The 13410-nt window shown below is 40.9% G+C and overlaps 1 protein-coding gene across 1 annotated transcript in view; it reads right to left on the reverse strand.

The window, feature by feature from the left end:
• Positions 1–13410, reverse strand: part of ca10a (carbonic anhydrase Xa) — a 288939-nt gene that overhangs the window by 146609 nt on the left and 128920 nt on the right. The gene's annotated exons all lie outside the window — the stretch shown is intronic.

Genomic DNA, 13410 nt, shown 5'->3' on the forward strand with positions numbered 1-13410 from the left:
TCTTTTGAATCCTGACCCGGGCCTTCAAAAGCTCATGTAAAGCAGGAAGGTGTATCCACAGTTAAAATGTTCTCAACTCAGTGAATTTTCAACTGATTTTCAAGACCTATGAGCCAAAATGCCAGTGCCGATTTGTTGTCCCAGTCCAGCCCTGCATTGAGCCATGCTACTGAGGTCCCACCAATACACCTGCCAAACCACCAACAAGTGCCTCCAGGAAAAAGCCATAGTCCTGCGCTCTTAGTCCAACGAGAAGCTCTTTCCATCCCCCACCCTGCCTGTGTTGGTTTATGTTCAGTATTACCAGACTAATTGACAACATAACAGCCCTTGAGAATTACACAAAGTAGCTCAGTTTTCAGTATATTGATAAGAAACATCAGAGTTAGACAATGTCGTAAAACATATGAAAAACTGGCAGGAATGTTTTTTTAATTATTTTTATTAAGGAATAGTGTAATTTCTCTACAGAGATTTTCACTTTCTCTGTATGTGATAAATAAATATGTTAGATCCTTCATGTAGGTCATCATTTATTCTATACGTTTGTTTCCGTTGCATTTGGCTCTGTGGATACACCACAACCTATCATGGAAGCCTATTTATGGATAATTTTTTCAAATGCAATTTAAAAATGCACAGAAAACATGTGGATGGAAATAAACTTAATAAGAAAAATACAGAACATACAATGTGAGCCTCATATATTAACCAAATAATGTGTATCGCTTGTAAATAATAATGATAATCCCCATGCATTCATCTTAAATTGCAGTTTTGCAAATTATATTAATCCCAATACTGTATAATTACATTTTCACAATTATAACCATTCTTTTACCATTTCCTCTTCACCCAAATAATGTGTATTTATATATTACTTTCAAAATAAGAGCCCTCTATAATTAAATTGAAAGTAGACAATGCCATAGATTTAAATGACCAAGAAACAAATTAGTGATAAACATTCTCTGATAAAAAAAAGGCTATGAATGAATACAATTAAAAATGCTTTTCTCTTCAAAATAACCACACAAAGTGAATGGTTATATTAAAATAGTCTGTCTGTTATAATTTTGTATAAGAAGCCTTGGGGCAGCTGCCTCGGAAAACAACTGCTAGATTTTTTATACTGACAAATTCAATCTTTCAGCTTCTGGTATTTTCTACTGACATATTGTTGCTTTTGGCTTTTACATCCAAGAGCATATTTCTAGCCTCTCCGTGTGCGCTCCACCAGCTGAAGAATTGAAGGAGGGAAAAAAAGTGATGGAAAGTCAATGTAAGTTGTCAAATCAAAATTAGCCTTTAGTCTTGGCTGGTGCTGGATTTGCAGCTCAGACACCAAGATGAATATTGGCTTCATACAGTCTTTTACACTGTGTTAAATGTTTCTAACAAGAGTTATAGCAAAAGCTTGAATGGTGTGCCCTTACATTTTTTGACATTTTATTTCGTTTTTTTATAGCTCAATGTTGATTTCAATTAGCTTGAGTTGAGTGTCTTCCATTGGTGATTTCAGTGCTTATTTGACCCCTGGACTACAGTATATTGTGTGACTTAGATTTGTGCGCTGGAGACTTGCAATTCCCTGGAGGCGGTGGCAGGGTTGTAGGTTCAGGAGGTTAGGCAGGTGATAAGGCAGCAGGGATAAAACAGCCTAGACATGCTCACTGGCTGGATCTCCCCTCAATCACACCCAAGATTGGTCATGGATGCCTGCAGCACCTAGGTCACCCAGTGCACATAAACACACACACACACACACTCTCTCTTTCTGTCAAACAGGTGTTAGTACATTAGGTGTGTGCAGGTGCGTGTGTGCGAGTGTGACACAGCTAGCTCCACTCTATCTTGGTCACATTCCCTGTGGGACTGCAGCCTCTCCGAGTGTCAGCCGACCTGGCAGGCAATCAGAGCTCAAAATGTCATCCACAGCCTGAACCTGCCCAGGCCCACCTCCAGAAAGACCAACCATTTATCTGCCTGCGCCCCCACACTTCCACACCTAACCCTCAACCTTCCAACCTTCCTGCCCACAAGATATACAGCCTGAGAAAAGCCAAACCCAAGGGGAGGACAATATTTTTTCTTTGCTCTTTTAAAGCAGGAGGGAGTATTTCTGAACTAGCTGGCAGAATTCTATGTTCAAACTAAACTAGCTTGATAACAAGCCCTATACTTAAAGCTCGGGTGGGTAAGCCAGGAAAAGAGAGAAAGAGCAAGCTACACATTGGAAATATGCAACCCATACATCCCATCCCCTGCCTCTGGTCAAGGCTACAGCCCTAATACACATGTATTTGCACCGATTGACGTAAAAGTTTACTTCTAGAAGTCAACTTTTCCATGATTTGCTGACTAAGCTCTGACTATTGTCTCTTCTTAATAGGCATATGTCTCTCTGGCTTGTGATGACCCTGTTTATTTGCAGTGAGTGCAGTGGCAGCAGTGTTAATTTTGGCAGCTATTTTTGATTTAGTCTTAGTCTTAGTCTTTTGACGAAAATGCATATTAGTTTTAGTCTAGTTTTAGTCATTTTTATCCTTCTTAGTTTTAGTCTAGTTTTAGTCGACGAAAACAAATTACATTTTAGTCTAGTTTTAGTCGACGAAAACAAATTACATTTTGGTCTAGTTTTAGTCGACGAAAAAAAATTACATTTTAGTCTAGTTTTAGTCACATTTAATAGCCACATTAAACTCCTTATCTTCCCTTCTCAGGTCCAGGGACCCCCTGTGTTGTGTCTACAACTGCGTACTATAGTAGCCCCCTCTTCCCCGTAATAAAATTTGTCTGGAGCCACAAAACATATTTGATAACAAAGCTGATAAAATTTTATGTAAAGTTATACTATACTAATCTGTAGATTATTGCATTTATGAAATTATAGAACAACAATAAAGAAAACTGTTGACATTTTATTTATTTTTACCTGTTACAACAAAGGGAAACACCAAATGCTTATGAAGAGGAGAAGAAAATACACAGGCAAGTGTAGGCCTACTTTGAAATAAATTAAACGCAGAACTATGTAGGGTTATTTGAGTCATCCCCATATTTGTGGGAAATGTATGAAATAATAAGTACCCTATTTTGAAATAAATAAAAACATATAGCTGCAGCCTATATATTTTAGTTGGCGTTGGCGAAATGTGAAAACAAAATTGAAAGCAGATCAGACTGGAGGCGGACACAGAAGCTGGAGCTCGGTAGAAACCAACTGCAGCCTCTGCTCTGATCCAGAAGCTGCGGCGCTGATCTCAGAGCAGCTGAGACCAGAGGAACTCTGTGTTTTCACTGTTTCCATAGTTAAGAAGCAGCCGGGGAGTCAGTGACCGGCCTGCTTCAAGTGAACGAGCTCTTATCTCACTGCGTCTCTCTGAGCGAGTGCGCGGGGGCGGAGCCTCGGGACCGGTGCGCTGTCAGGCAGCACACACGCACACACACACAGACACACACACTCGCCGCTCTGGGTACTTCATGACGGCCTGATACGATTATGTTTTAAAAATTGTTGTGACTTAGTCAACCGCCAACATTTTCGTTTCGTCTCGTCTCGTTAACGAAAATTAAAATAGATTTCGTCATAGTTTTTATTTTCAAAGATCCATTTCGTTACGTCTTCGTCTCGTCTTAGTCATGGGAAAAGCCTTAAACTGGTTTAAATCTTATTTTGCTGATCGCTCCCAATTCGTTCAAATCAATGATGAGTCATCGGTGCGCACCAAAGTTAACCATGGTGTCCCACAGGGGTCTGTGCTCGGCCCAATTTTATTCTCATTATATATGCTTCCACTAGGAAACATTATCAGGACACACTCGGTAAATTTTCACTGTTATGCGGATGACACCCAGTTATATTTGTCAATAAAACCTGATCAAAGTAATCAATTAACTAAACTTCGAGCATGTCTCAAGGACATAAAAACCTGGATGACCCGCAATTTTCTCTTATTAAACTCAGATAAAACAGAGGTTATAATACTCGGCCCTAAACACCTTAGAGATACATTATCTAATGATATAGCTGCGCTAGATGACATTGCCCTTGCTTCCAATGACACAGTCAGGAACTTGGGAGTGATCTTCGATCCTGATTTGTCCTTTAATAGTCACTTAAAAGTAATTTCTAGGACCGCGTTTTTCCACTTGCGTTATATCTCAAAAATCAGACATGTCCTTTCGCAAAAAGATGCAGAAAAACTAGTCCACGCCTTTGTTACATCGAGACTGGACTATTGTAATTCATTATTATAAGGCTCCAGCAGCAAGTCGTTAAAGACTCTGCAGCTGGTCCAAAATGCCGCAGCACGTGTCCTGAAGAGAACTAAGAAAAGAAAGCACATTTCTCCAGTATTAGCATCGCTACACTGGCTTCCTGTTAAATCTAGAATAGAATTTAAAATTCTCCTCCTCACCTTCAAGGCCCTTAATGATATGGCACCTCTTTACCTTAAAGAGATGTTAGTACCATATCAACCTACTAGAGCACTCCGATCCCAGAACTCAGGTTTACTTGTTGTCCCTAAAGTCTCTAAAAGTAGAGTAGGAGCCAGAGCTTTTAGCCATCAAGCCCCACTGCTGTGGAATAATCTCTCACTTTCAGTTAGGGAGGCAGATACGCTCTGTTCGTTTAAAAGTAGACTCAAAACCTTCCTTTTTTATAAAGCTTATAGTTAGAGCTAATTAGTGCGATGTTCCAAATTTGATTAAATGGCAAAAACCCCTGATGATGCTAAGACGCACAGGGAATTTATGACACAAGACACACGGAGCTTCTCTTTCCTGCTTCTCCTTCCTTTTTCTCCATATTAATCACATCAAGATAATTCTTATCTGATCAGTACATGTTACTAACTTGACCCCTTTTCCCGGAATTTCTGTGCCTTAGCGCCCGCGGATGCAGGGCCACAGCTGTGGCCGCACCATGGATTATGATTGTGGATCGCGTGTCGGAGGTCGCAATGGTGGATCCAGTTCGGTGGATTCTGTATCGTGCCAGCTGATCGTCGTTGTAATGGAGGATCCTTTGTCGCGTTGGCATCGGATGATGAGGGACCACGACCGAGGCGGCAGCTGATAATGGATTCTAACTGGCGGCGGTGGACAATGACTGTAGATTATAGTGGATCCCATCCTGATGCTGGATCATGGTCTTGCTGGCTGCTGGCCAGAGACTGTGATTGCAGCGGGACTGCCTGACACATAGTATTGAAAAATGTTTAGCCTCATGGATGCTGCTAAAAATCCTGATGATGTTTTCTTACACCTGACATCTATTGCACTTCTGTCCGTCCTGAGAGAGGGATCCCTCACATGTGGCTCTCTCTGAGGTTTCTACATGTTTTTACCTTTGAAAAGGGTTTTTAGTAGTTTTTCCTTACTCTTGTTGAGGGTTAAGGACAGAGGATGTCACACAATGTTAAAGCCCCATGAGACGAATTGTTATTTGTGAATGTGGGCTATACAAATAAAACTTGATTGATTGATTGATTGAAAAGGGGCGTTAACGAATATTTTTCGTTATCGTTATCGTCAACGAAATTAACACTGAGTGGCAGGCTGTGCCCAGGCAGGAGAGTTAGTTAGCGACAGACCGGTACACCAGCTAATCATTGAATCTGGTACAAACAAAATGATAGGTCATGGTAGTAAAGTATATTGTACACACGGATCTGAGGTGCAGAAATTAACTTGCCCTTTTGCTCAGTGAGTACTACACCAGGTATCTGTCATGTATCTGTTGAAAAAAAATGTTTTCACGTTCCACTTGGTTACTGATTACATGCCAAATCTGAGATAAAAGCTTTTTAAGGAGGCATTTGCCATATTGTATTACTTCAATCTATCATCCGCGATGGTGGCGCGCTGCATGAGAAAACCGCCCTGGCTTGTGTTACTGCCACGCCAGAGGAAAGCCACTTTACAAGAAACGATAAATAGCAAACACAATAGATACACACAGAGAGAGTGGTGCCGAGATTCAACAGCAGGCTGCTCTCACATTTCAAAGACTTGTTTGAAAGTCTGGGAGATGAAGTAGATTGTATTGGTCCATAAAATATCTGTTACATTCGATCTGTTACTCATATAAGGGTGGCAGTGAGCACTGTCCAATGGTGTGTGATCAGATGCACTGTGGGACGAAGGAGTGTTGCACTTTTGTTGTGTGTGTATTACCACAGCAAGGTCGAAGAAGTGGTTGATGTGAAAAAGACATGCTGCCCTTGGTATTGTATGATAGGACCTTCGTCACCCACAATCTTCCTGATGCTGAGTGCTGGCCATAAGATGAATACTGTTTCCTGCATATAGATAGAATGCTACTGGGTTTGTGCAAGTATGTATGGCTTCAGGTACATACCAGTACCAGCATTATAGAACAACCTCTCCGAGTGCAATGCTGCAAGAAGCTGTCATCCCGCTCCCTGTATGCTTGTCTTCTATGTATTAACAGACTAAAGGGGAGCAGTGAAACTGGAACATGACCCCAAACAAATTGATTGTAATGTAGAGTTTTGCAAGATTCTACTACAATTTGATTGATGATAAAGTAAATAATAGGACACAGGTAAAGTTATCAAAGTATGTTAAGTACTTTACAGCTAAAATTACAATGATTGTATATATTCTGTATATTTTCAGTATATTTTCATTTCATGATTTTCTCTCTTTTATCCTTTGCCCTGCAGCTGACCCTTGGACTCAGGCTACCAGCTTCAGTGTGGCTGATGTCATCCTCCTACCATTAACTGATCTGGACTAGCAAATATGATACATATTTTAATGTTTAATGTTAACATGTGCATGGCATTATTTTGCCTTTTCATGTTTTTTTTGGGTGGTTACACGCACATTCATTGTTCCAAGCTCTGCAGCTGAGGCTGAGCTGTCGTACCATTGACTGTATATAAACACGGACAACATGACAGCTCCCCAAAAGGGAACCCAGAGCATCTGGTGGCTGGCTGCAGTACAGATCATAAATCCTACCTTCTCTTTATAAGATGATGGGAGATGGCTCATACTAAAAAGTACACGTCAAATAATTATTGTCATTTCAGGTAGTTCTTATTGCACTAATGCATGTTCAAATGCAAATTTCTCCAATAGGTGTAGTTATCATTAGCTATTAAATGGTAAAATAATTGAGATGGACTCATAATTAGTGAAACATGTATCGATGGGAGCTCACTACCACAGCTTCATCCTGTGAGCACTCCTGTGTAGAGTGTTGCGTCAGATGTGCAAGATGGCTGAGTTCATATCAAGTCTATTTTTACTTCATGTCTGGATAGTGGGACGGAAGGAGGCTCGTTGTCCATCTTTATACGGTTCTGTCTATGGTCTTGAACTGGAGTTTAATACTGTCTAACAAATTAAAACACTTGCATTGTAAGTGTCCGGTTCAATTGTCCAGTTAAAAAAAGATGATTCACTCTCAAAATTGTTGGGGGTCATGGAAACACATCTTACATTTCCTGACATGAGTAATGAAAGCATTTAGGGTGCTCACCCTACTTCTATTATTTTCTGTCAGGCAAATCAATTACATTTTTAAAGCTTTAATTTGTTCTCCCTTTAAGATACCATCTTCATTTATGGCAGGTTATACGATATAAGTGTAATGCTCATTACTATGAATGCTTAGTTATGACTATTCCCTCGCATCACATACACAAACACTGCAAACCCATTAAGATGGGAAGTTGCTTTCTCAGTAGGAGTGCGTCTCCAGCTAGCGTGCACTGAATATCAAGCTGAATGGTGTTTCTTATGGGAGCCTGACATTTCCATTTTCACTGTAGCGTTAAGTGTTAGCTTACCAAAGGCCCGTCCCACCTTAACACATCACCGCTGCCGTAGAGGGATCAGACACACAGCCATCACTCATACCTGACTAAAGACTGCCAGTCAAGTCACACAACAAATTAAATTGGGGAGTTGAAAAGAGAAAATCGGACTCTGTCAAAAATCCTTAGATGACGGTTAAAAAAAAAATCAGGAGCGAGGACTGACTGACACAAACTGGACATACGCTGAGGCTGCGCACGTGAAAAACAAGGTAATTGGAAAAGAGAAAACATAATTTCAGCGAACGTCATTAGACTGTTACCCAGCTGCAAGTTTGAAGAGAGAGGGAAGATAAAAGGGAAGTGGAGAGATGGCCTCTGGCGCTGGATACTCGTCCTGTCGAGGAGGTGAAGGACAAAGTCTCTCAGAGCACCTTCCTCCTCCTCCTCATCCTCCTCCTCCTCCTTTCACCTTTTGCTTACTTTCAACCCCGCCCAGACTTTGTTCACCTGGTGCTTTGAAGCAGACCGCAAACGTCATATCTTAATTTCACTTGTCACACCTGCTGACGCTTACTTCAACCACAGATGTGTTTTCTCCCGCTGGCCTGTCTCTCGGCTGCTGTCTGCCTCTGAAGCTCCGAGCGGCCGTATGAGCTCATATCAATGATGTCACTCCGATCATCATATGCATATCGCTATATTTGCCCCAGTCACTGATGTGGCGACTTCAAATGACTTCGAAATACGTATCAGGACAAGAACCAGCTGTGCTTGACCTGTTGAAGCTGAAAAACAGTTATCAATTTGACTAAACAGAAGTGCAAGCAGTATCTCTACTTGCACAGATCCCCTAGTAGCGTTTGCCTGACCACCAAATATTGTAGGTATCATTTCTGTCATTTTCATGGGCATGGCCATGTCCTTGTGACAAAGTATGGGCCTTCTCAGAGGCTACAGACAAGTGCCCTTAAGTGCTCTACAATTCACCTGTGCCAACATTTATAATGATGAAGAGAGTATTGTTGAACAGCTTCATGCTCCTGTAAGCAGCCCTGGTTTTTTTCTCTTTCCACTACACTGGTCCACCTCCCAAATGTAAGATGACATGGTGTGTCTGGACTTTTATTAAATACACCAGCTCTACGTTTAATAGGCCTTTTGAATCTGTTCTGCTTTGGTATCACATTATTCTTTTATTTAATACCAAAATAGGGTCAAGGTTTAGTAAGTTTGAGAAGTTCGAGGCACCAAAATGAAGAACTCTGCTGAATTTTGCATCACTGGAGTGTGACTTAATGGAATTTCTAAGACTTCACTACATATGTAATAATAGTTTGGACAGACATGGCTAAAAACAAAAACTTAACTGCTTAGTGGAGGCATGAAACTGTGAGGTTGTAGTTCTAGTTAGCCATGTTAAGGTCCTGACAAACTCCTGAAGGAGGTCATTTGTATTCACTCTCAGCAGGTTGATGCTAACTTTGTCTTTCTGCTGTTGGTGCACGGAGGTAATGTAAAGCGTTTCTTTGTTGTTTTTCTTTTGCAGGAAACTGCTTCCTGCTGAGGCTTGAGGAGAGCACTGGGACTGAGGCTTAACAGTAAAGTTGCAATAAATCAAAAACAATGGGCTTAAAGAATCTAAAACACCCCCAAGAATAGGGAAGAACTACAGTCAGGGGATGATTCACCACATCTTAACCTTGTTACCCTTGTTCACATAGACATTTTGCATGATTGCAGATTTACATTTGTGAAATTGATGGCCTGTTTGTTACCACTGCGGCTCTTACCCTTACATACTGTAGGTTCTGAGTATTCATTTGCTTATTCAACAGCCCCTTTCTGTGCTTGGCTGCTTGTTAGTTCTGTTCATAGTGGAACTAAATCAATTGAGGAGATGCTTATTTTTTCAAACCAACTGAAGAAAGCTGAGACATATGTCACAGAAGATATGACAAATGTGTAGAGTGAACAAAATAATTTACTCTAATAAATTAATAGGTACAAATTTAAGTTTTAAATTAAAACTTTGTGATATAAAAAAATACTTTTTCAATTTAAATAACAAAAAAACAAAAAATACCTCTTAAATTTGAGACCTGCAGTAATTTTGATTATTTCAGACTTACTGCAGATAAGTCTCAACCATTGTTGTAAATTAATAAATATTATAGTGACAGCAATTTTAAAAGTTGAGAAGTGTCTGTTATGTTGAAATCGTGGGTACTTTTAAACAGGAAGAAGAAATAAAACAGGAATAGAAGTGATATGAATAATAAAATGCTCAGACAAAAGCATTGTAGCCTTGTGCTTATGGAACGCCAGAGACTTTCATGCTTGGCTTGGTTATGGCTTTAATGGAGAGACATGACTCAGGCTCTCTACTCCGTAAGAGAGAATAGAGAAAATCCTTGTAACATTATGTTCTCCTCATGCAAAGCACCACAAATCAATTGCTCAAGTGGGAGGAATACGTAAAACCAAGACAGGAAGCCAGACAGAGCATAAATGGATGGATGTTGCTGTTTTGGTTAACCTTGTCGGGGAGGAAGCATCTTCCTCGCTTCTTTTCATAATCGTCTTTCCATTAATAATAACTCAATTTCCCTGACAGTGTTTTTTATGTTTGTGATTTCTCTTTTAGTCAGTGGAAGAAATACAGCTCTCTATCACGTCCACGAAATGTCAGTCCACTGACATTTCTTTTTAGTTTGAATTTAAGATCATGCCGGAAACTGTAGAAATCTATCGCTGTTAGTTATAATCGGAAGAGAGGAAATTAGCAAACGTGAGTGTGGACCATTATGAGTTAATTGTGCTTCAAACGACCTGGAATCTATGACGTGTCATCTGAACTTGTCTAAAGGTCAAGGGGTTCATATCTTTTCCAAATATCTCTACTCAAAGTCAGTGTGAAAAACCTTAACCATGACAGAGACGGAAATATTTAATAAATGGTACAAATAGGGATAATGGCACAGATTTTCATAACAGAGAAAGATTCTGGAGCATGTAGGCTCAGGAGACAGAAAGTCTCTCTGCGTCTGGAATAAATACTTTTAGAAAAACTCTTTTGTTTGAAAGACTTTGATACCCTAAGGCGTCTCTTACAGCCACAATAATCAAGAATAAGTGAAGGCCATTCACTTATGCTATGTTTAATTCTGTTTTTTTAGTTGAAGCAACTCAATAATTGATTGACATTGCAGTAATATTGCTCCAAAAAGTCATAAATTCATAAACTCTCTCACTCTTGAGGGGTTGCGAGTGGAGCTGGGCCCAATCCCAGTTTACGTTGGACGAGATGAGGGGTACACCCTGGACAGGTCGCCAGCACAACCCAGGGCCACACACAGAGAGAGAGACCACCTCTTCAGGCAACATTGATAACCACCTTACGAACGTACCCCCTCCAAATAAAATGCTTTGGATAAACTTGATAAAACCTGTTTGGGACACCCAAGCAGCCCAATGGTTAAGTTGAACATATGTTCATGTTTCCTTTCAACAGTATAAACCAGTGAATAAAGGTAAAATTGCCTGAGGACTAAAATGATTGTCTGACTGTGTTTGTTAAGGAAGCTTTGAGCATCCTCACACAGCACATCTGCTAGTTGTTGACCATTAGGAGAATAAGAGCCTCTCATTCCACACACTGCTCCCTTCCCTCCTAGCCATACCCAAGGCCAGGTTACAGATAAAGAGCAAACTAGCAGTAACTTGTAACCTCATGGACTTTTCACATGTAAATCCAGGGACACAACGTGATGTAGATATGCGTGCTTTAGGCTTTGCTATCCAATAAGATGCAAACACATTCATGTAACAGAGAATGACAGCAACTCTAGCCTTATATGGACATGTTGGAATGTGTGATGTGAGGTAGGGAGGGGAGGAGATAAGTTGGCGTGCTGTGTGAGACATCTTCGGACTCAGGGGTGATATTGATATTGTTCCGCCTTCTGGTCTCCTTGAGGCATCAAGCTGCAATAAACTCTGCATAAGACATCAGCTGCCTCCTATAGGTTTTCTTTTCTTAAGCTTCCAAAAATACCTCAACCACAGCATTTCTTTCCTCAACAACTTAATGTTTACCTGTTGTTTTTCTCATATGTTGTAACTTTGTTGTGTTGTGATCAATTTGTTATAATAAAGCCTTTGGTTTATGATGTCAACTAAATTTCTTCACTACCTGGACTTCCATGGCCTATTTATTCACAATACAGCAGCATCTACGGCATGACTATAAAGAGGCATCCCTTGACCATTTTTTATTTAGCATTCCCAAACTATAAAACGTTGTTTTATAATTCCAGAGTGAGTGTCAGTGCATCCCTCTCAGCGCACGGCAATATTGAGAGCTGTTTACAGTGAAATCTGTTAACATGTTCCTCTTTGGCAGGGCCCAAACACTTGATTGATGAGTAAATGGAGGGGAATGAATGAAGTTAATGCCTCTTCTAGCGCCACGACGCCAAAACGACCCCACGTGTCAGCACCCAGGAAAATATGACTTCAAATTGAAACCAAGGGTGGGAAATAAATATATATATGGTACCCTTGAACTTTCCCCAAATTCATTTTCAGGGGAAATACAATTTGCAGGATGCTTGCGCTGCAGAAAGAAATAGGTCTAGGTAGGGGGTGAGAAATGAAAATGAACGGAACGATTTGGAGTCTGGAGGTCTGTATGTGAAACTGATTCCACAGCGGCCGGCCCCACCGGTGCGCTGGGATGTGGCTGACACCTCCACAGACAGGTTTATTTAGCTCACTAGTCTGAATTAAAACTCAGTTGGGCCTCTCTCGGCCGTTTACCTATTCAGAGGAGGCAGCCATTCTTAACGTAGGAAATGCAATGTGCAGGTCTAGAATCTTTTTTTTTGATGAGGTGTATTCCACTTTTCATGACTCAGGAGGCTGACAAAGAGAAGCGTGTGCTCAAATCCCCAGCTACCCTATACATTCTAAATCATAAATCATAAAAATAGATGTTCCCAGTTTATTGGTGTTTATCTGGCGCCTGCTGGATCTGGGGATGATGACCATGCCTGCATCATTTAATCCTTATTGGATTTCTTTAACTTATTTTCACTATTTCATGCATTTTCTCAGAGATCAGGCTGCATGCGGGCGCTGAAGGCGAAGACAAATAACACGATTTCCAGAGAGAGTGAAAGATAAAGGAGAGGGAGGATCAGATTGGAGGATTGCAAACACGGACATATGGTGTGGAGGAGCGAGGAAGACACAGAAGAGGGGGAAAGGATAGAATAAGGTAGCGAGGCAAGCAGCAGATAGCTTTTGGGTAAACAGGCCCTGGCAAAGGCTGGAATGAAGAAGTGCCCTCCGGAGGGTGGGACTTTGGAGAGAATAAATGCCAGTGTTACAAACAGCCCAAACCAGAATTAATCTCCCTGATAGCCTTCGTGCCCACCGTGCATTAGAGGAAATAGCGCGCTAAGCCACAGACCCATTCAATCTTCCCCGTGCGCTCCCAGAGTGCTGCCTGCAAAACAGCCAAGAACCCGTGCAATAAGGAATGATGGAGGAGTCAAGCATAGAGGCAGCCCATCCACCGCAGCGCTTTACATTTTAATCAGATCCCACA

Source organism: Limanda limanda, chromosome 21, assembly GCF_963576545.1.
Source record: "Limanda limanda chromosome 21, fLimLim1.1, whole genome shotgun sequence".
NCBI lineage: Eukaryota > Metazoa > Chordata > Actinopteri > Pleuronectiformes > Pleuronectidae > Limanda > Limanda limanda.